We start from the raw sequence: 23,232 nt of genomic DNA, 5'->3' as shown, positions 1-23,232 counted from the left end.
AATTCCCAGTGTTTCTAACTTTTCCTTATTCTGAGATTATTTCTGGAAAATAAAATGACGTGGTGCTTTCTATACTAGTGCTCTATCTATATTAGTGCTGTATCTATGTTATACTCGTTCTAGGTCCTGAAGAGGACTTCACATGTCATATTAAGATGATCAAACTGGAATCTCTGATTTTAGAGCTGTTGACAGCTAAGACAGTATTGCCTCTCAGCAGCTAATTATTATTTTCAGGGGGATTCCTGATTAGGAGGAAAATTCATGTTTCTGTTCTTATCCTCTTTTCAGTAAACAAGGAAGATGCCTTTACAAAGCCATCCTTACTACATTAAGACTTGTTTTAAGAGTAAAGCTGGTAACACTTGCAAATAGAGTGTTTCAGGGGTTAAGTTCTTGAAGAAACTTGAGTCATAAAAATTTCAGCCTCAAAAGATTTTAATGTAATCGTCTCTGATCATTTCAAGCTCCATTTAATTTTTTTTACCATTTTAACTAGGAAAATAAAATTTCATTCTGTAACTCATTATCTACAAAAATAGGATTTACTAAAGTCATCCACATACATCACATTGCTACCAGTTTTGGGGGGTTTATTTTTGCTGTTTGAGATTAGATATATTTTTTCCAAAGTTCTCTGGGTCTGGATACCACACCATAATTCTCATAAAATAATGTACTCTTTTAAGTGAGAGCTCCTGATTCTTAGGCATGTTATAAGTTTTCATATCAATTTGTTATGGATATGTACAGTAATATACATTAGAGGCATTTGAAATACCCAGCTTATTGCTTTTTAAAATCTATCCTTAGCCCAATATTTCTGTAATATCTTAACCAAAAACAAGGGATTAAAAAATGGGTCATTTCTGTTCATATTTGGGGCACAAGAAGGGAGACAATTTAAATCATTTTTTTAAGTTAATTGTGAATTTTTTCCTGAAAATGTTTTTTATGCATGAATCAGATTTGAAAAATCACAGAAAAAAAAAGAAAAATCACAGAATTGCTAAAATGAAGGTTTGATATGGGTTTACCTTAGTGACATTATTAAAATATACTGTTGATTATTTTTATTTAATTCAAATAAAAGCACCTTTGACACAGACTTCACATTATTATTCTTTTTTTCATGAGAACTGTGGGTAGCAAATTCTTAAAGTTTTGCTGAAGCATCTCCATTATAATCTTTACAAAGAATGGTATGAAAAATAAAGAGCTCAGAGTCTGATGAGGTGGACTTTCATATTGCAAGAGTTCAGCAGTAGAGTGAATTGGGGTGACCTATCACTTTGCCTACTGATTGCAGCCCTGTGGCTCACGAGAGGCTTCCTGTCAGATTATGACGCACCTGGCTGTGGGATATCTGCCTTTTCAAAATGTCCTGAAAGCAGCAATATGAGCTTGCGTTGTTCATTCTGTACAGTCAGAGCACACGGGATGGTGGCTTTCCCAATCTATGATTGCTACTTGAAACACAAAGGAAAACACTTTTCTCCTTTTAATATTATAGTGATTAAAGTGGTTTTAAAGAAAGAAGACCTAAAATTTGAGACCAGGCATGTAAGACAGCTTTAAATTATGTGATTCACACTTATGCCAGATGCTGCTAGAGGAATTACTTGGTTTCTCATTAACATGGAGCAGTCCCCTTAGACTTCACACATAGTGGCCACTCACAAGCACATACACATCCATGTAAATGCTGGGAACAATCAACTGCATGCTACCAACTGTACAAGTTACAACAGAGGATTCAAGAAAACAATTCATTTCAAGGAGATGAGCTGCAGTTAAAAAGCAGTCATTCCTTTGCCAGCCCTGATATACTTGGAATGAATGTCCTTCAAGAACTTGGCTAATTGTTGTGTGATGTTGTTTCTGAGTGTATTCAAAATTCACTTAGGGAGATGCTGCTTAGATATGGATACAGTTAAGAACTTTCTTTCCAGGTGAAACTATGATAGTGGTAAAATATTAATTTCTGTTGATAACTGCCTTTGTGTGCAGAGTATTTGCATTTATAGAATTGTAGCTTCAATGGTCACATGGAGATTTATATTCATAAGTATTCTCAAGTCACGTTTTATTTTATTTTTCAATTATAAATTCCTCTCTGACCATGCCTTCGTTTATAGGTTGATCTCCAGTTTTCCTTTTATTCATTTATTTTTTGCTCATTTATCACATTTATGCATGGTTATTTATTTAGTTCTTTGAGTAGACCACTTTGGTAGGTTATGAGTCTCCAATTCAGGATTAGAAAGGATTTGGTTGGTTGATGCAGACACTATGGGACTTCTTTCTCTTTCTTTAGCAAGCCAAAAAACATGAAGCAAACTGGAGACTGAATGAAGTGTATCATAAATATGGATATTTCTAATAATATTCTTTCTTAAAGTCAATAATGTAACACAGCTCAAATCTTTATATTTGTTTGCATTTTCAGCATTTGGTATACCTATTACATACCTAGTAATTACTATTTCTCTATTTCTCTCTTGCTAAATCTATGCAACTCACTCACTTTTCTTTCTCTTTGACTCTACTGAGGAAAACACATCTGGATCAGTTCATGGAAAAGCTAACTTTTACCTTTGTCCTAGAAAATATAATACTGAATGCATAGTTTTAATTAATTAATTAATCAATTAAATTTTATCGGGACATTTGGTTTCTTATGTTAGTCTCAACAGAACCTACCCTCTCTCAGACATATGCCTGTATCATTGTACAGACCACCATGGCTGGCCTTGAGTGAGGATGTTGTACTCTTGTTCTGACCTTAAAACCTTGGAATTGGTTACCCTCTACCTTCATGTGGCCTGCTTGCTCTCTTTGGCATCCTTTTGCCCCTCTGTGTCTTTTCCCTCTTAAGGTTCAGCCCATGGCTTTGAACTCCTTGGTCTCCCATGGAATCCACAGGGCAGCTGTGATTTTAACTATCACATGCAGCCTAGGTCCCCAGAAAGCACCATTGGGAAACTAGGATGTAGAGATTAAGGATCTCTTGTGACAAGAAGTTATGTTTCTGAGGAAAATAATTGCTGTTGTCAATGAAGTAGCCCCATCTCTTTCTCCATGGGGGAAATACCAACATCTGTAGGGCAGTCAAGTTCAATTTCAAGAGTATGTGTTTCGTGCAGGAGTCACATTGCAAAGGGAGCCTCAAATCATAAATTGCCTCACTTATAATAATGATTCCGAAAACAACTACCCTGACTCGTTTCCTTGTAATGGTCTTGTCCGTGGTCTAAGTGTCTGGGTAAGCAATTGGGTTCCCACCTAGGAGGATGGATGGAAGGCGGTATGTTGCAAGGCCCAGAGAAACTCAGTATGTGATGGCACGATAGCCATTCACATCCCTGAAGACCTTACCTAATGAATCAGCTTCTTGGCTTATACTGGAGACCATTACAAGGAAGCATGGTTTTAATTTAAAAGATACTATAGGAATCTCCTATACTCTATGAGAGCATAACTTAGAGACTGTGCTTTAATTAAAATTATTTTGCTTTCAGGGGATCCCTGGGTGTCGCAGCGGTTTGGCGCCTGCTTTTGGCCCGGGGCGCGATCCTGGAGACCTGGGATCGAATCCCACGTCGGGCTCCCGGTGCATGGAGCCTGCTTCTCCCTCTGCCTATGTCTCTGCCTCTCTCTCTCTCTCTCTCACTGTGTGCCTATCATAAATAAATAAAATAAAAAAATTAAAAAAATTATTTTGCTTTCAAAGAGTGTAATCAATCGCTGTGAGGGTAAGGATGTCATGCAATTTCTTTATAGTCCTTGTAAGTCATGGTTTTGCTCATCCTAAGTATTGAAACTGACTGCAAAATACATTTAGCCTTGCAATGCCTATGATTTGTAAAAGTCAAATGGGATAATAAGTGGCTAACAGATTATTCTTACCAACGAGGAATGTTTAGAAAGAGAAGCGTATAAATTATGTAATTTGGAATTGAACATTGTCTTAGCATTCAGTCTAATTCACAAATCAAAGTTATCCCTTTTCAGGAACATTTATGAAAATAATAATGTTTTTTTTTTATCTCTGTTGTCATTTAATAAGGGCCTGAATCATGCATAACTGTACAGGGGTTAAATAGTTCCTATGAAAGATTTTCTTCCTTTTTAATCTAAAGAAATGACATTCACATGGAGAGAATTACAAAAGAACATACTGGTAGGAATAATGAAAGATGTTTCACAAAAAGCATGGATCACAGATAAATTTATATTGAAGTCAAGTGGGTTGTTTATTTCTGGTAGTAGAATAAGTATTGACTGTTGAGATATTAGACTCAAGGAGATTTTGGATTAATGCCCCTTAAGTAGTTGAGACTTCTTGGAGAAGTAGTATTTCAGGCAGTTTTTGAAGGGAAAAAGGGAAAGATGTCTAGATCTTGGAAATTTGATAAAGAGGACATAACGAATCTATGCTTCACAACATCCTTTGTTAGAAATTAGGTTATGAAAAAGATGAGATGCAGCCAATTTAATATATCAAAACATTTGGAAGCTTATACAGTATCTTTAGAATTATGGTAAGGGCAATCAATAAATCCATCAAAAGATAGTTTTAAAAAATTATAAATTTCAAAGAGATTCTATGACATGAGTAAAATCTTTAGGAAATACTCACTTTTCCCTCATGTCAATGAATCAAATGATGAATTGAATTGTTCAATCAGAAGACACATCTCTATACTTAAAAAAATATTCTAATGGAGAGAATATTATCAAAGTTTAATTTAAAGAAATCATCTTGTACTAAGCAAATAATTTCTCATGCTATCTTCCTAACATCATTCAAATGTACTTTTGTAAATTATACTCTTCCTGGAACTATTAAAATAATCTACTAATTCTGATTCTAGTTACAGCTGTCACTTAATCTATTCCTGATAAATTGTCACACTTGTAACTTTGTTCTTTTTCTCAGTTTAAAATTGCACAATGTTAGTGAAATGTTTAGACAAGTAACCTTATGAAGGAAGAAGTGTAGGTTAAAATAAATGTAACATTATATAATTTGTGTTGTCTCTGCAAATAGTTTAAAAATAAAAGAGAATAAAATTACTCATTTGACATTTCAAAGCATTGAAATAAGCCTTGATCATACCTATAGTTATCATGAACTCCCACGATCTACTGTGGAGAAAAATCTTTACTTAAAGTTGGAATTCATCATTAACAGGTATAACAGCTATATTTGCTAATTTTTTGAAGCACATTTTTCTTTCAATTTTTTCCTGTTTGGATACCATTGTATGATTTTCGTATTTACTACACAAATCCACCAAGTTTAGATAGAATATAGCTTGGAGAAGACATCATAAAACTAGGAGAGTGGAGATTTGTACGAATTCTATAAATATTTACATAAATGGGAAAGCTTAGTTATTTTTCCAAATATTTTAAACATTTGGATAACTGGTATATATGAATTAAGAATTGGAATTTAGGGCTGAACGTTTCAGTCTCTGTAAAGATGATTTTCCTCCCATGTACATGGATCACATTTGCTCTCTCTTTGGGAGTCCTTTTGATTATAATAGCAACATTTTAACCGTACATATTACTGTTTCATTTATGACTAAAATATTAGGGATTCTCTTCCTTCTGAATTGTCTTTAGCAACTTTGAGATTTCTGAATAGAATGTAAGATTTGCCTTAAAGCCTGCATGCCTGCCCGTTTTTTTGAGGTAGATATTCATTAATGCAATGCAACTTAGCAACAATTGCGTGTCTACAGTGTCCGCACACCAGCAGCAGCACTCTGCAGCTGTACTTGTGTAGTTTGCATTCAGAGAGAATTGGCCTCCGAGTGTCAGAATGCATTCAAAGGTGCCCCACATATGGCTGTTGGTAGTGATAATAAAATGAGGGCTATAATTAAATGCAGTCAAAGAGTTAAAGCTAGAAATCAAATACATTTTAGTTTTTCTGTGATAGGATGCAATCATTATTGCTTCTTAAAAATAGGATTATAATTTAAATTGCTTTCTCATTTGATTTATTATTCTGAATATGGAGAGATTTCTTTGTATATTTTTGAAGATCTGAAGGGAAAAAGTGGAATGGAAACATCTGGATCACATCACAGATTTTTAGTAGCAATAAGTGATTTCTGTCAGATTCCCAGGGAAGGAGAATGACTAGCAGAGTCAGCAATCCTCACCCTACTGTTCTTCCTGGCCAAAAGGATGAGCTACAGGAGAGTCACTAATTTGATAAGTAAAAACACACCATTCAGAAATTATCCCCTTGATGCTACTTCCTGGGTCTTTCGTAGTTTCACAGAGACGGGCTTCTCAGTTTGAGACACAGCACTGAAAACATGTCCCTAGACCCAGTTATTCCTGATGGATTCAGATGTTTTGTATCACCAAATCAAAGTGGTTGTCATTTTCCACGTGTGAAACTTGAACTCTGTCAGTGAAAAAGAAACACACCGCAATGTGGACAGTAGGAAGGAGTGAAAAAAACCCCACAAAGTCCTTATATTTTCCAGAAAGCAAAATTATTATGAAATGAGACATGGGTAATAACCTCATGAAATAAGGTTACTTGAGGAGTAACATATGATTTGTGTCAAGTCAGGTAACTGGAATATTTATTTAGCAAGTCCCTTAAAGTTTCAGCATGATGTTTTTGCTTGAGATAATTTTATCTGAGGTTGACCTTGAATATAAATTCATATTTTGATAAAATTGATTATAAATATTGAATATTTTTATTTTGACACAGTTAAATGGTATTACAAGTTACTGTTATTTTGTGGGCTATTTTAACTAATGGAAGTTTGTACTAGTTTACTGCAATATGCCCAACATGCAGAAAACTATTTGTATTTAAGAATACAGTATGATTTATTTTAATATTTCACATGTTAGAAATATTATTTTGTTATCCTTTTAGAACAAATCCTTAAAAAATGATGTTTGGAATTTTAGTTTCACGAAGAAGAATTTTTAAATGTTTCTGTTTTACTGTATCTAGTCACATTATGATTTGTATATTATCTCCCAATCTCATAATCTAAAAATAATTGCACAAACACTAAATTGGGTTAAAGACAAAGATTCCAAATTTTTTAGTATGCTCATACTTGGTGTCATTAGAATATCCGACCAGAGTTGCCATTTACTATGTCTATTCAATAAATCCATTCTCCCTCAAAGTATATTCTGAATGTAAAAATGAAAATAGACATTTATATGCAGTCTGAGCTAGAAAGAGGTGCTGATACTGTAATTAATATTGTACCACAATATCTTTTTAATCTATCATGCTGCCTTTTGCCCTTTATGGTATGTCAGAGAGGAATGTAATGAATGAGTGTGTCTGTGAGTATCAGCTTGAATTTGGTGAAAAGCGAGGTAACATGACATTTAATGTGATTAAGGCAGGTATAGATTCAGGTTTATTAGCTTTCACACGATCAAATATAAAACCAATGAGGATAAAACATCAAATATTTTTTAAAAGATTTTTTTTCAGAATTAATTTTAAAGCTCAATTTGCATAGAGGCGTTTGATTATGTTGAAGAATTAACAGGATTCCCTGACTTTGTAATGTTTCCTAGGAAGATAACTCACAATAGTAAAACATCAGAATATTCAACATTTTAGGAGATAAATGAGGGATTTATTATTAAATCAGAAAAGAATTGGCATAAATCTGACTTGAAACAGCTGTTTAGAGGATTAGCATAGAGTGTCTTTTCAAGTCTAAGGGAAAAATTGTTCTTCATTTTTTGTATCAGAAGGGGGCACTAGTGGTCCACTTTTAATAACAGCAAAGCTTTTCTTTTGTTATAAGACATTTGGTAATAAATAAATATCATTTTCTATTTAATGTTGAGGCAATCGTATGAACAGTTAAGACTGTAAATATCTATTGTTAGGTTAAAATTTTAAATAATTAAAAGTTTGTATGCAAATATAGGCTTATCCCTTTTTCTTTTTATCTAAGAATTATGGCACAAAATTAAGAAGTTTTGTTGTAAGAGTACTAATTCTTATTGTTTAATACCTATGCTAATGACTGGAGTGATGGAATAGATTAATTTTACACACACACACACACATACACATTTTCAGTGAACTTTATCTTACTGTCTCACCACTCACCAAACTGGAGCAAATATCCACAATAAGAACACTTTACTGTTTATATAACTTGCCATTTAGTATTTATTTCCAGTATCAATTGTGACTTAAAACAAATTAACATAATTCATTATCTTATGATTTCCAGTTTGATTAAACAAATGGTCCATGCGCATACTTAATGGGATGATTGCACTCTACATCTCTCTAGATCTCCATTAAAAGACAAGCTGCAAACTCAGTGGTTAAGACCACCGGCTGACATCTCTCTGTGTCCAGATCAGATGTTTTGAATAAGTGTGGCTGGACAATGCGATATTCTAAACCCGCAAACTGAGTAATTGAAGAATTTCAGAGATGCAACCAGACATGGGGTAGCTGGCCTCAGTGGAGGTTTAGAAGGCAGCCATTCAAGCACCTAAAGAAAGACAACAGATGAAAGCTGGCAGCCTCTTCATTTACAGACAGTACACTTTTCTGAATTTAGCAAGGCTTCCCCTCCCCCCAGAGCCTTCCATGTAAGTGCGAAGATGTTGAGACATGCATTATGTTTTACATTTTTGGTTAAGTTTTGCAGAAAATCATATGGCTAAGTAGTACTTGTATTCTAATGGAAAAAGGTGTGAGGAAAAGCCCTCCAAAAATGAAATCCACTTGTCAGTTTGAATTTGACATGTTTTATTACATAGTAAAACCTGTCAGCTAAAATTTTAGAGATTTACACCTAAGTTGTGACTGAAAACAGGTAATTGTCCTTTCAAAACAGGTATTTTGAGTACATAAATGGAAAGTTTGGTAGCTGTGTACTGGTAGCATTATCTATTTTGCTTGCAAAATGAATTTTAAAAATTTAAGGATTGTTGCTGGTACTTGAAAAATGCTAAGAATAACTTAAGATAATGAGAACTTAGGAAACCTGCTTTGTAACAACCCTTAACAGATACATATTTGAATACTGTCCAGTCAACTCATTATGCCTTTAGTATGTATCAAACAGTGTACCTTTCCAAGATTTCACAATGCAATTTTAAGTACTTAATGATGCGAAAATTTAAGAATATACATTTCTATTTGATTAGTATTAATAAATAAAACTATAAATAAATAAATAAATAAATAAATAAATAAATAAAACTTCATGTCCAGTTGAAAATCTTTTATAAATATTTAAATTTTAATTCAACACAAACATTTTTTTTTCCTTTTAGGAGATTAATTTTTTCCCTTAAAGCTAAAACAATTGCACTGAGTCAGTCTAGAATTATTTTCCAGAAAAAAAAATGGGTAGGAGGAGAATTACTTTGCAGTATTTCTTTTGGTTCTATAATTTTGGATCTATAATTTTAAAAGGTTGTGTTTCCTTTGCTGTCTTGGATCAAGAATGAGAGAGATAAAGGGAGAGAGACAGAAAGAGAGAGAGGAGGAAGAGAAGGATAGAAGGAAGGAAAGAAAAAAGTGGGCCTATCAGAAGGAAGTAGAGGAGAAAAGAAAGGAGAAAAAGAGAATGTCTTGGAGAAGCATGAACTGACACTGGGAGTTTTTTGGTACTGAGGAACAGGAGGATCCTGGCAGCAGGTTTAAGATAACACATCTCAACTTTCAGAACAACATGATTTAAAGAAACGGTGTGACTCAGAGGATAGTTTTGGCATTGAGTTGGTGAGAAAAGGAAGTTTTGCTTTTGTATTGCTCTTCAAATATAAGAGAAAGTTCTGTTTCTGCCAACATAGATAAAAAAGCTATCCAATTATTACAACGCCAGCTTTCTCTTTACAAATATCAAGTGTAATTAAAGCAAAAAGCTAAATATTATAGAGAAAATAAGATGGAAAATATTGGCTGTTGGAAATTGGCTTGGTATGGGCTTTGTGGATGGATGGCATTTACTAAATTGTACCAACTCTGCTTTACGTTTTTAGACAGCGTGAGAGGCTGAATTATTGATATGCCTGTACTTCGGCATTAGAGGCAGCCACAAAAGGATCTATCATCTGCTCAGATATTTTTCCCACCTGATAATTTTTTGTCAATCTCTTCTACAAACAGTTTGTGAGTAGTCCTGGACTAAAAGCTTCCTTTGTGTGTTGTACTTCTGTCTGTGTTTTTTAAAACCATGATTTCTGATGGGCCTATTCTATAATCTCTGACCTTTGCCTAGAGGCCTAGGACTAATTTGTGTGGTCCTCTTGCTGGTATTTTGCTATTACTCAAGTTTCTTTGCTTTCCTTTAACCTACTTAAATATTTTCTCATTTTACCCTTAAGCAAAATGTCAGATTCTTGGCAGACAAAACATTGCATCCTTTGAATAAGAGGAAGGCCATATCCAGTTCAGCACTTCATCTCTCTATTTAGTAATGTATATCCTTTGGGCATTCTGTAGATCCTGAGTGTCCACCTGAAATACTACATTGTTAGCTGACAGCAGCAGAGTGTACATATATATGCTTTTTATTACCTGCATGCATGTATAATTTTTATGCAGATTAGGGCCTGTGAACATTTTTTCTTTTCTATTTTTTTAAATATTTTATTTATTTGAGAGACAGAGAGAGAGCAAGAGAGAGCGAGTGCACAACCAGAGGAAGGGACAGAGGGAGAAGCAGAGTCTCCGCTGAGCAGGGAGCTGGGTGGGGGGGCTTGATCCCAGGACCCTGGGATCATGACCTGAGCCAAAGGCAGACACTTAACCACCTGAGCCACCCAGGTGCTCCCATTTATTTATTATTTTTTTTTCTTTTCTTATACCCTCCTAGATACAGCTTTAAGTGGCTGTTAGGAAAAGAAGTGAAATATGCAACTGCTGAACAAATATGCTAAACCTATTTAGATGTCCTGAATTGAAAAACTGCCTGATGTATATTGAGTAAAAAAAGTCACAGAAGAGTTATGTGTAATATGATTACATAGGTTTAAAATATTTAAATATACTGAAATATCAAGAAGGATATAAAATAAATTGTCAATAATAGTTGTCCCAGATGAGGGGAATTTGGAAGGAAAAACAGAATGATTTAAAATGCATATCTTATTAAAGATAACAACGTAGTGGTAGTGGTTGGGTTTGTCTAGAAGCTGAGAAGTTTTACTCTTTCCATTTCATCTTTATGTGATGGCAAAGAAACTTAAATGGGGTTTAAAAATATTTTATGAAAGTATCTTGTAGAATCAGGAGAGCATAGAACTATTTAGAGGATGAGAAGGAAATTATAGAATTGATTTATTGTGAGCAAGGAGTTGATACTATTGAATCAACTAAATATAATGTTTCTTTTTTTTCCCCATCACTTGGGATGCTGTCCGCTAAGTAGGCAGTTGGCCACAAATTGATGTTTGGTAATTTTTAGTCAGCTGCAGGGTTGCTGATATTTACAATGGTGAGGCGTTGGGGTGGGGGGGGTTGGGAGGAGGTGGATGGGTGGGTTTGATACCAGGAGACTCAATTACAAAATCCTTGGACAAGACCAGAAAAGCAAGTCCTTTGGCATTTTTTGGAAGGGCACCAAGCTAGAAAAATTTGTATTTAAGTAATGGAGATAATTGAAAAAAAAAATAATGTTTTGGTGACTCTGGATGGGAGGGGCTTAATGTATTTTCACCTGAATATAATAAATCAGTTTTGCACACTAGTCAAAAGGAATGGATTTTAAAAAAAAATTCCCAAAGCTAAAAAGTTTGTGGAATTTCTCTTTTCTCTAAATTCAAAGAACATTTCATAAATTCACTTGCTACTTGAAATTAAAAAAATACATCTAGGGGCTTAAAACATCTTTGATACTTCATTTGAAGTTTAAAATACCTGTCAAAAATAATAAAATTAAATAAAATACCTGTCTAATTTGATAAAGCAGAACCTTTGCTTTCTACCTCCTATATCCTGCCTGTTAGATCCCATTCTCTAGACTCTCATGTCCACAGAGATCCAGAAAGCCCTGGATCTTGAGGTTAGAAAATGTTTTGGATAACTTGTTTTTGAGAAATTTCCCCTGGCATCCATAGTTTGATAGTCCTGATTGTGCCTGTGCCAGTCCCATGAGCTCAGGCCTTATCCTCAGTCACTACTGAAGAGCACTACATTTTATTCAGCTTTGTCTCCCAAAGATTTGTTGGAAAAATTGAATTCCTTCCCCAATTGCTATAGGCCTGCCTATCTTATCTCCTACATATTCTCAGTCATTACTTCACTTTTTTGGACATTGATTCCATATAGGAGTGATCTTCAGTGGCTATAAATTGAAATTCCTATTGTGACTTCCTCCCCCCAAAATGGAAAATGTATTTCTGAATAATAAAATTTCCCATAATGTAACATATGGTTGTTGAAGTTACTGCTCTGATACACATTTCTCTGTGTAACTGATTGTAAAGGAGCATATTGTTGCTCCTGCAGTTTGGTTTGCATTATATTTCTGAAGATAAGAATTTGTGCATGCTGTTGTCGTTGTTCTTTATGAGGCCAAAAGACCATCCCAGTGAGATTGTGATATCAAATAGATTAAGTGCAATGATATTATTCAAAATGTCATTGTATATATTTTTATTTATGTATTTCTTATTTATAGATCTATGAAGTTTTGCTTATTAATATGTTGAATTCCCAAATTTATCCAGCATTTCTGAGAAATATCCTATAAATACACTCATCTGAAAGCAGATCTAAAGAGCATGTCCATGGAAGTGTAAATGTCAAATGTCCATGGAAATGCAAATAATATATAAAATTGGAACTTTTTCTGTTTCGTTAGTTCTCTGAGACCCCACGACCAAGAACAGAACAGATACTGTATATTCCACATTGGAAGATAAGGTGCCAAATCTTCATGTTGGATGTTCTGTGAGATTGGGATACTTGTCAGCATTAGTATATACTCAGTTCTATGCTGAATAAAAAGTGGTTCAAGAGTGATGAAAATTTCTTTAAGTCCATGAGATTTCTTTGGACAGAGTTGTCAAGGAGGGAATAGGAATGAATAAGAATTAGAAAGGCTTTTACAGATTAATAAGGAAAAAAAATATTACCTATATTACCTATTGGAGAAAGGATGCAGATATGCAGACAATTCAGAGAGGAAAAAACCCAAATGGTCAATAAAAATTATGCGACATTTCCATCTACACTATTAATTGGGTTAATGTAAATTAAAGCAAAAATGAGATATAACTTTTAATTTTTTAGATTGGCATAAAAGGAAATGTCTAAGTACAAATATTGACCAGGATGTGGGGAAGTAATAACCCTGTTGATAGAAGTGTAAATTGGTGTAATCACTTTAGAGGGCAAAAAGCAAATTTTTGTAAATGGATATACCATAGGGCCTAGTGATTCCACTTCTGAGTCTATGCACTAGACCTATATTGTCCAATAAGATGCCTTAAGTCACATGTAGCTATGTAAATTTACATTTAAATTAATTAGAATTAAATAAAGTGAAAAATTCAGTTCCCTAGTCACATCAGACACATTTCCAGTGCTCTGTAGCCATAGCACAAGGCATTGCCATCATTGTGGAAAGTCACTATTAGTGCTATCTATAAGAAAATTCTTCCCATGTATGTGCACAAGAAGTATAAAAGTTGCTCATTTCAATGTTATTTTATAATAGCAGTATATATGTCCATTAGTGGTGAAATGGAAAAATAAATTATGATATATTCACACAATGGACTATTATATAACAGTTAAAAATAAATGAGCTAGCTCTACCTTTAACAACTTTAGTAATTCTATAAAATGTTTTAAGTGAAAAAAGTGACTTTGTGTCATATAGAGTAGGATCCTATTTACAGAAGTTAAAAAATACGCACAAAATATTACCACAACTCTTGAATGAGTGAGTGAATTGTCTGTGTGTGTGTGTTACCTTTCTCTCTCTCTCTGAAAACATGGATAGGCTGGATTAACACCAGTTACATAATAATGATTTCTTCTGTGGTAGGTGAGAGAGAAGAAAATTATCCTGGAATAATGTGAAATAAGTAATAATGTGAAATAAGTAAACTTATGTGAAAGTTTACTTATTTTATCTGAAGCATGGATGAAATAAATGGTGGAACAATTTATTGAACAAATTATTGAACAATAATTTTTTATTATTATTATTTTTTAAATTATTTTTTAAATATTTATTGAACAATAGTTTGTTCTTTTTTGGTAGGAACCAGAGAAATACTTTTTATATTGTCTTTTATAGCTTTCTGTATTTTAATGTATTTCAAAATGATGGGAAATGATTAGATAATATAATATATCCAAATGAGACATAAAAACTGAAATGTATAGCCATTGTTCATTACTAAAATATAATAGTATTAATAAGATGGAGAATATAACATTATGATTGACCTTGGAATAACATGGGTTTGAGCTGAGCAAGTCCATTTATATATGAGTATTTAAAAAAATAAATATAGTACTATAAATGCATTTTTTCTTCCTTATGTTTTCCTTAATAACATTTTCTCTTCTTTGGCTTACTTTATTGTAAGAATATACTATATAATGTATACAACATACAAATATGTGTTAATTGACTATTTATGTTATCAATACAGCTTTTGGTCAACAGTAGGCTATTAGTAGTTAAGTTTTGGGGGAGTCAAAATTTATACATGGATTTTTTACTTTGTTGCGATTGATGCTCCTAACATCCTGAGGTGTTTAAGAGTTGACTGTAGTCAGGGAAAATAAATTCCCAGTTATATGTAATAATAAAAGATTAGCAAATAATTCCCAAATATATTATTGAGGCACTGGAATGCATATTTTATTAATGTTTTACTTATGCTAACGGTATGCTATTATTCCCTAAGATGTATAACTGATTGACAGTTGGGAGATGATGTAGAAATGTGGTGGATGATGAGTAAAATAAAAATTAGAATGCATAAATTACAAAGTAGATAATAAAAAATCAATTATGGTTCTTCTGTATTACTTACTTTATGCAATATATTCCATAAGAAAAATACCAATTAACCAAAATACTTTGGAGTTTAGGCCAGTATGTCTTTTGACAAATGTGCATGTTGATTTTTTTTGTGTGTGTGTACATTTCTATTTTTTACTATTGTATTTTTCTTTTTTATTGAGATATAATTGACATGTTTTGTTGTGTTAGTTTTAGATGTATATTATGATATGATATATGTACATTTGTGAAATGGTTACCACAATAAGTTTAGTTAACATCCACCAACATATGTAGTTCAAAATTTTTTTCTTGTGATGAGAACCTTTAATATCTACTCTCTTAGCAGCTTTCAAATATGTAATACAATATTGTTAAGATTTCTTTAAGAAATTTTTGTTCTTTTATTGATCTTTATTTTACTCGCAGCTCCCAATATTTGCTAGATACTTTAAGATATTTTTTGAAACAACTTTGTTGAGGGATAATTTATATTAAATTGCATTGATTTCTATTGTACAATTTATGAGTTGTGACAAAAATATTCTCCAGGTAACTTATACCACATATAGGCCTTGACTTTGACCCTTACCTAATATTGCTTACAAAAATTAGCTCGAAATGGACAGAAAGATAAACATCTAGAAGAAACTAGAAAACATCTAGAATAAAGAAGAAAATCTTTGTAACCTGTATGACCCAAAGATTTCCTAGGATGGAAAAAAAATACTATTAAGAAAATCATTCAAAAGTTGAACTTCATAAAATTAAAAACCCTTGCTCTTCAAAAGTTACCATTGAGAAAATGGAAAGGCAATCACAGAGAAAATATTTGCGGTATATATATCTGGCAAAAGACTTATATCCAGAATATACAAAAAGCTCTTACAACTCCTGACTAAAAATGAGCAAAAGATTAAAAAGGACAATTAATGAAGGCACATATTGTCAAGCATATGAAGGGATGCTTAACATCAGACTCAACAGAGAGATGCAAATTAAATCCACAATGAAATACTATTATGTGTCTACTAGAGTGGATAAAGTTAAGTTAAAATTATACAGTGACTTTGGAAAAGTTTGCAGTTTTTTCTTATAAAATTAAACATACTCTTACCATGTGATCCTAAAATTTTTCTCCTAGGTGTTAATAACAAAAACCTATGTCTACACAAATGCTTGTAGACAAATATTTATAGTAATTCAATCAACAGTAGCCAAAAGCTGAAAACAGCCCAAATGTTCAACAGAATATCTTTTGAGTATAAAGTATTCAGTAACTCCTAGTACTGCCCCTTTCTCCACGTTTTATTATTCTGTGGGCATAGAATCAGATAAAATCATGAATGATTTAACTAGATGTTATTTTATCATTTGTAGATTTTGTTGTTTGATCAGATAGGTAATAAAAAAAAACCCATAACATTACATAAAATTTGAAAGTCTTTACATTTAGAGTGGTAGATATTTAAATATGAATGAAATAACACAATATAAAATCAGCTGATGCAGCAACTTGGTAGATTTTATAAACCTGTATGGATATGTAGGTTAACTTCATTGTGTGATGACTCTAAGGAATATGAGGTAAATAACCTCTTCCCCCCCCCCTTTTTTTAATAACTTAGGTCCATTTATGAACTATAAGAAGGATTCAGTATGTGTCATCATTTTCATAAAAGGAAGGAAATCAGCAAAGTAGCCCAACTCTCTGGGGAAGATGCAATGTCAACAATTAGGAAGGTAAGTCTTCAGATTGTTTGAAATAGCACAAATGTTTCTCTAGTGGGTAAGCATCTGTATGAGTTTCCTACTAATGCTGTGACAAATTTCCGTAAACTTGGTTGTTTAGAATTAAAAAGTATTGTTTTACAGTCCTAGAGGTCAGAAGTGAAAAATGTGTTTCACTAGGCTAAAATCAAGGTGCTGGCAGGATTGGATTCCTTTTGGAAGTCTAGAAGAGAATCTGTTTCCTTATCTTTTCCAGATTCTAGAAGCTGCCAGCATTCTTCCATGGTCCTCTTCCATGTTCAGATCTAGTCATCTAGTCTCTCTTAGCCACTATGTCCATAATCACTGCTCCCTCTCTGACTTTCCTACTTTATTCTTATAATGACCCTTGTGATTACAGTGGGTCTACCTGAATTGTCCAGGATAATCTCCCTATCTCAGAGCCTTAATTTAATTACACCCGCAAAGTCACTTTTCCACGTAGGAAATGTGTGATATTTATCAGGTCCAGAGATTGGGATATTGACATCTTTGGGGGCCACTGTCCAACCTAATATTGCATCTTCTAACCATGGAAAGACTTACAGTTAAATAGAGAAATTTTCAAGAAAATAAGACCTATAGTATTGAAAGCTTTTTGAGTGTTGAGAAATATGAGCATATTTGGTACTTTAGTTACTTGAAATATTTAAGAGATTTTGGCCTTTTAGACTAGCAAGTCAGTCTTGCACATCCAATTTAAAATGTACCATTGAATAATTGATTTAAGGTTGTGACTTCACATTGAAATCTTACCAATTATAAATAGTATCAGAAAATTTAGGAGAATATAAGGTTAACTCTATAGTAATTTAAAGAATTCCTTATAAACCTGAGAAAATTTATTATTAAAAATTTATTCAGGCAGAGAACTAAAGTACTTAAGGTATAATAATGTATGTTTATGAGTTCAGTTTAGGTGACTAATGAGGTTAAGTTTGTAAATAGGAACACATATTAATTGAATACCTCCTTAAAATGGATCACTAAAATCTGCTAGACAATCATGAGTTTGTAAGTTAGGCTTATAAATTTAAGGAAAAGCTTGGCTTTAAAATATGTAACTTTAGTAATGTATATTTTTTAAAAACAAAGATTCTTAATAATCAGGGTATGTAGTATACACATGTGTATGTGTACATGAAAGCCATCTGAGCATCAAAATGATGTTTTCTCTACCAGTAGGCTGCCACTTTTCATCACATTTTGCACTCTTTTGTTTAGGATTATTTCCAGAGTCACTATGGGGGCTTTGTAGCAAAGTGAGATCCTTATTTTATAGTTATGCAATTAGAACCATTGGCTTTCCAAAAAATAAAAAAATAAAAAAAAATAAAAAGAAACAGGGGAATGAATTAACCAGAATTATTTGTTCTTGGTAAAAGATTTGTAAAGTATTATTTCCTTGAATAAGAAATAAAATCTCTGTTCATTTAAGATATTACTAGAATTGGGAATAAACTAGAGGATCATATCAGTGACACTACCTAAGTTTGCTAGTTTTTGAATGCATACTGAAAAACAAAAGGAAGTTTCCTGAAACTAACATCTGTCTGAAATATTGGGTTAGTGAAGATTTTCTTAAAGTAACACAATAGTAATAGTCATTTGTTGGAAAAGCATACTATTCTGTACAGCTTGTTTAAGTGAAATATAATTATTTACTATGGACTTAATTTTCTGTGATAATTTCATCTTAATTTGTGTCACTACAGTTAAATATTTGCTAGTTGATCCCATAGTAGGTGCTCAACATTATTTTTTTAAATGATCGACATTTTAATATTCTCATTCATTCATTCATTCAATTATTTATTCATTACTGAGCTTCTATTGTGAATCAAATATTTTTGTTGAATGCTGTGAAATAAACATGAAAAAGATAACATCTTTGAATTTTGTGTCTGTGTTTCCACTAAGCACCAGGAAGTAGGGAAAGGAAACCAAATGATACTTGAAAAGAATTACTGAAAAAAACCCATTATACTATGTTGATACCAAGCAATAACAACATCTGCACTTATTTCTATAAATAAGGCTTACAGAAAGATAGTAATTGATTGTTTATTATTTAGTGGATAAAAACAATGATTTTTTTGAAATTGTCTTGGCCAACAATTCTTGTTTGTTCTTCCACTTTAAGTCCATTGTGTAAAACTGCCATATTTGATTTCTTGAAAGTTCCTTTAAAATTTATTTATGCTGAATACTTCTATTATTGCACTTTCCTCTATGTGTCCTCTAACCTGCCATGCCCCCCAGAAAAGTATCAACAAAATAAACCCAAAAAGAGAAGATAGGCAGTAGTTCTTGTCTGGACTAATTTTCCTGTAGGAAATCGTTACCAGGTCATTGTTTTCTGTTTCAGAATTTCTTACAAAGATGCATTCACTGTGTGAAATTGTTGCTTCATGATTTTGAACCTAAGACAAAAAGCAGCTTTCAATTCCTGATTATAGCTTCTCAAAATGTACAGTATAATTAATGTTGAAAGAGCGATTATATTCTAAGTCCTGGTTTCACACCCATTCAAACTTTCTCTTGTTTTTAACTTTGAGAATTTTAGTCACATTTTCTGAACAAAGGTGAATTTTGTGAGAGACAGTGAGAAATAAAGGGCAGATGTATTATAATTGGTATTAAGGCATATGAGAATATTTCACACACACTATACTTATGTTTGAATTTTGAGTAGCTAAAAAAGTCTCACTCTTGATGTTCAATGATTCAGGGAGGCATTCTCTGTTCATTTTATCTAAATAACTTCCCTCTACCCCAACCCTTTTTTCTGTATCAGTGCACACAGGTTACTTCATATATATCATTACACATTATTTGCTTACTTATTTAATCTGGATCCTTGTACTTGGAAGGATCTATATTCTGTTCTGATATGTAACAGACATTCAAAATATACATTTTGAATGAGCAAATGGATGAACAAATAAATCACCCCATTTCTGACTTAAAAAACAGCTGGACACAATGTAAGGCATTTAATCATGGTTTTAAAAAGTTGTTGATCACATATAGGTCGAATATTTTTCTTTTTGTTTGCTTCAAAAAGATGTTTGGAAAAGCTGCTTTTGGAATAATCTGAAAATTAAATATTTTTAGACTCTAGGTACAGAAAGCTTGCATTTCAAGTCTTGCATATTATTTTCTAATTGTTTTACCCAGTGTTAAGCGGTGTATATTTGTTGCCTAGTTGTGGCCATTTTTTTTGTGTGGTTCTCAGGAAATAGTTTTTTTTTTAATTTATTTTTTATTGGTGTTCAATTTACTAACATACAGAATAACCCCCAGTGCCTGTCACCCATTCACTCCCACCCCCCGCCCTCCTCCCCTTCCACCACCCCTAGTTCATTTCCCAGAGTTAGCAGTCTTTACGTTCTGTCTCCCTTTCTGATATTTCCCACACATTTCTTCCCCCTTCCCTTATATTCCCTTTCACTATTATTTATATTCCCCAAATGAATGAGAACATATAATGTTTGTCCTTCTCCGACTGGCTTACTTCACTCAGCATAATACTCTGGAAAACTGTGTGGAAGTTCCTCAAACAGTTAAAAATATACCTGCCCTACGACCCAGCAATTGCACTGTTGGGGATTTACCCCAAAGATACAAATGCAATGAAACGCCGGGACACCTGCACCCCGATGTTTATAGCAGCAATGGCCACGATAGCCAAACTGTGGAAGGAGCCTCGGTGTCCAACGAAAGATGAATGGATAAAGAAGATGTGGTTTATGTATACAATGGAATATTACTCAGCTATTAGAAATGACAAATACCCACCATTTGCTTCAGGAAATAGTTTTAACCAAAGCTATGATTCAAGCTAGGTGTTTGTTGTAAACATGTTTTAACAGGGTATTTGCTCTGGCCATTCGTCCTGTGATATTGAGAGAGCTAGCAGTTGGTCTGTTATTCACTGTTGCTCCTCAACTCCATCACCAGTATGGTACATAATAAGTACTCAACAAATACTTGTTGATTGAATTAAAAGATAATAGTTCCATGGCTGCAAATGAGGCCATGATTAAGACGTGGAAATCAGCACTAGCCAATGTGTTGGAATACTTTTCAGAAAATGGATACTAGATAGGCAAAGTAAGAGTTGAGGATCATATAATTACCAAGGTTAGGGAGAATCAGGAGGCTAAAAGTCCAGGTAGATAAGTGAGAGATGAAAGTCACAGTGACAGTTGTGGTCAAGACGATAAAAGTCTGAATTCCAAGAGGTAGAGAAGTCTGATAGGAACCAGTAAGTAGAGGACAGTACTCTGAAATACCAGAGTACCAATACTAATGATCAACCTTCACACCAGTTACATGCTGAAGACCTGGGTATTGGTTGACAGATACATGTGGATAAAATGAAGGATCTGGGCTAAGGCAGGTAAAAGAATAAGTTCTTGAAGGTAGATTCCAACACAGTGACTGTGTGTTTGCAGAAAGATTCCCAAGGATTGGCTAGGGAAGTTTAGGTAAGATAGAGATGATTATTTCTGACTTTGACACTCTTATATTAATACGTACACTCATATTTTCTCATTTGCTATATACCTTGTAGTGAATAATAGTTAAACATGAGCATAAAACCACTTAGAATTAACAAGAGAATCTCAGATAAAAACAATGCATGTTAGAATGCCTAAATAATTTTCTTAGCCCTTTGAGTACACTGGGGAATGAGAAAAAGAGGATATGAATCACATCATAAGGGAAGTAGAGGCCTTAAAGAAGATGGGCTACTGGTTGCCCAGCTGAGATGGACCATAGTACCAAGAAAATGATGACTGGGGCTGTCACTGGTATTTCCCTGCTCAAATCTGTATCCAGCCACCAAGTCACCTACAGACAATTTTTAAACATTCCTAAGTCTTCCGGAATCTTTCTACCTAAAGGCATTTTTTTTACCTAAGAAACATACCCAGCCTTGGCATTGGGTAGGTTGGAAGCCCGGGGAGGTAGAAGTGAATAGCAGTTCATGGATAAATATCTCATGTTCTCCCTTCGGTGGCACAATTCTGTGGCGTGTTCTACATCGTCTCTGAGGGTACACTGCGGCTTGGTTTCCATGGTAACTGTTCTTCAACACACCCCTCATTGGATTTCTTCCCTTCCGTCTCTCATTCCCTCACTTTTTCACTGTGCTTCCTGGGATTCAATGCCAAAAAGCTTGCATTCCTCCTCTCATCTACTCAGTCTTGGGGGAACTAAAACTGAATAGTAACTATTTAATGGGAAGAACAAAGCAATGTTGAACTGTATCAATATCACGTATATAGTGTATATTCACAGTCTTCTAACTTAATACTACAATCCTCTAATAACCTAAACTTCTTTTCTTATTGATTATACATTATATCTGAGCATCCTTCCAAATGTTGATATTGTGCATATGAAGTTACCTGTTACAGTCATGATCATTGAAGGCATATCAACTCATCAAGTTTTATGTTTGTCTAAATTAGTACATTCAGTGTTAGGAATACTACTTATTTTAAAAGAGCAAACATTGTGCTTCATAATTTAAAGATGATATTTAGGTTTGTAGAATTCAATAAATCTTTATATATATTTCTAGATAATAAATTGCTAGTAAGAGAGTGACATTTGCTGCTTAAGTTTTATACACCTCTGACTTAATATATAAATATGCAACAATTTGTGACCACACAAATTTTAATCATTGCATAGTAATCTTTTATTAAATTGCTTCTGAAATAAAGTCTCTTAATTAGATTATAAGTCTTGCTGAGATAAACTTTTGAAAAATGAACAAAATATTTTTTAAAATTTCAAAACATGACTAGTGGATTTTCAGTTTCTTAATGTATATTTCATGGTATTCTTGTAATTTCTCTCAGAAGTAATAACATCTAGATTGCTACTATTTTCTTCTTTGAAAATATATATTTTTTTGAAAATATAATGGGGGCAAAAGGTCTTATCTGTGACATGGACAAATTGAAGGTTCTAATAAAAATGAACACATTTCCACAATCTTTGAAGTGTTATAGAAAGTAATATCTAAACTTTTCAAATTCAAAACCTTTTCCAATAAAAAAAGTGATTTTAATCTTTAATTGTTAGGGGAGGGAAGTAAAGCCTACTATAAAAATAGTTAACATTAAAAATACTATTTTTTAACAAGATAACAATACTTTTTAAAAAAATAGTACTTGGCAATAACTTCCAGTGGTCTGGGAAATGTTACTGTAATCTGTTTACTTTAAAATATATAGCAAGTCATAATTATTTGGAAAGATTTAAAAAAGTACAATCTTTCTTCTACCCCACATACTTTGAAATAAAATCTCTGCTTGTGGAGCCCTCATATATGTATGTTAACCATTTTAGGTTAACCACCAGATCTAGCACTGGTATTCAGACCAGCAATTTGTGCCCAATAGAGAACTTTTTGGTT

At 33.2% G+C, this 23,232-nt stretch overlaps 2 long non-coding RNA genes across 3 annotated transcripts in view; one reads left to right on the top strand and one right to left on the bottom strand.

Moving 5' to 3' along the window:
* The window catches only part of LOC102151569, a 503,105-nt gene that overhangs the window by 191,843 nt on the left and 288,030 nt on the right, over nt 1-23,232 (top strand). The window contains exon 5 of the long non-coding RNA XR_005356708.1: nt 16,652-16,766. This is a non-coding gene — a long non-coding RNA (uncharacterized LOC102151569). The remainder of the gene's footprint in view (nt 1-16,651; nt 16,767-23,232) is intronic.
* On the bottom strand, nt 8,183-21,868 carry LOC111095139. Of its 2 annotated transcripts, none has more exons than XR_005356706.1 (2): nt 21,733-21,868; nt 8,183-8,534 (listed from the first exon to the last, which is right to left on the bottom strand). It is a non-coding gene; the product is annotated as an uncharacterized LOC111095139 (long non-coding RNA). The 2 variants fall into 2 exon arrangements; XR_005356707.1 differs by lacking the exon at nt 8,183-8,534 and adding an exon at nt 18,840-19,216.

This window comes from Canis lupus, chromosome 3 (assembly GCF_011100685.1).
Source record: "Canis lupus familiaris isolate Mischka breed German Shepherd chromosome 3, alternate assembly UU_Cfam_GSD_1.0, whole genome shotgun sequence".
In the NCBI taxonomy this organism is placed as follows: domain Eukaryota; kingdom Metazoa; phylum Chordata; class Mammalia; order Carnivora; family Canidae; genus Canis; species Canis lupus.
This window is presented reverse-complemented; position numbering and strand designations above follow the sequence as displayed.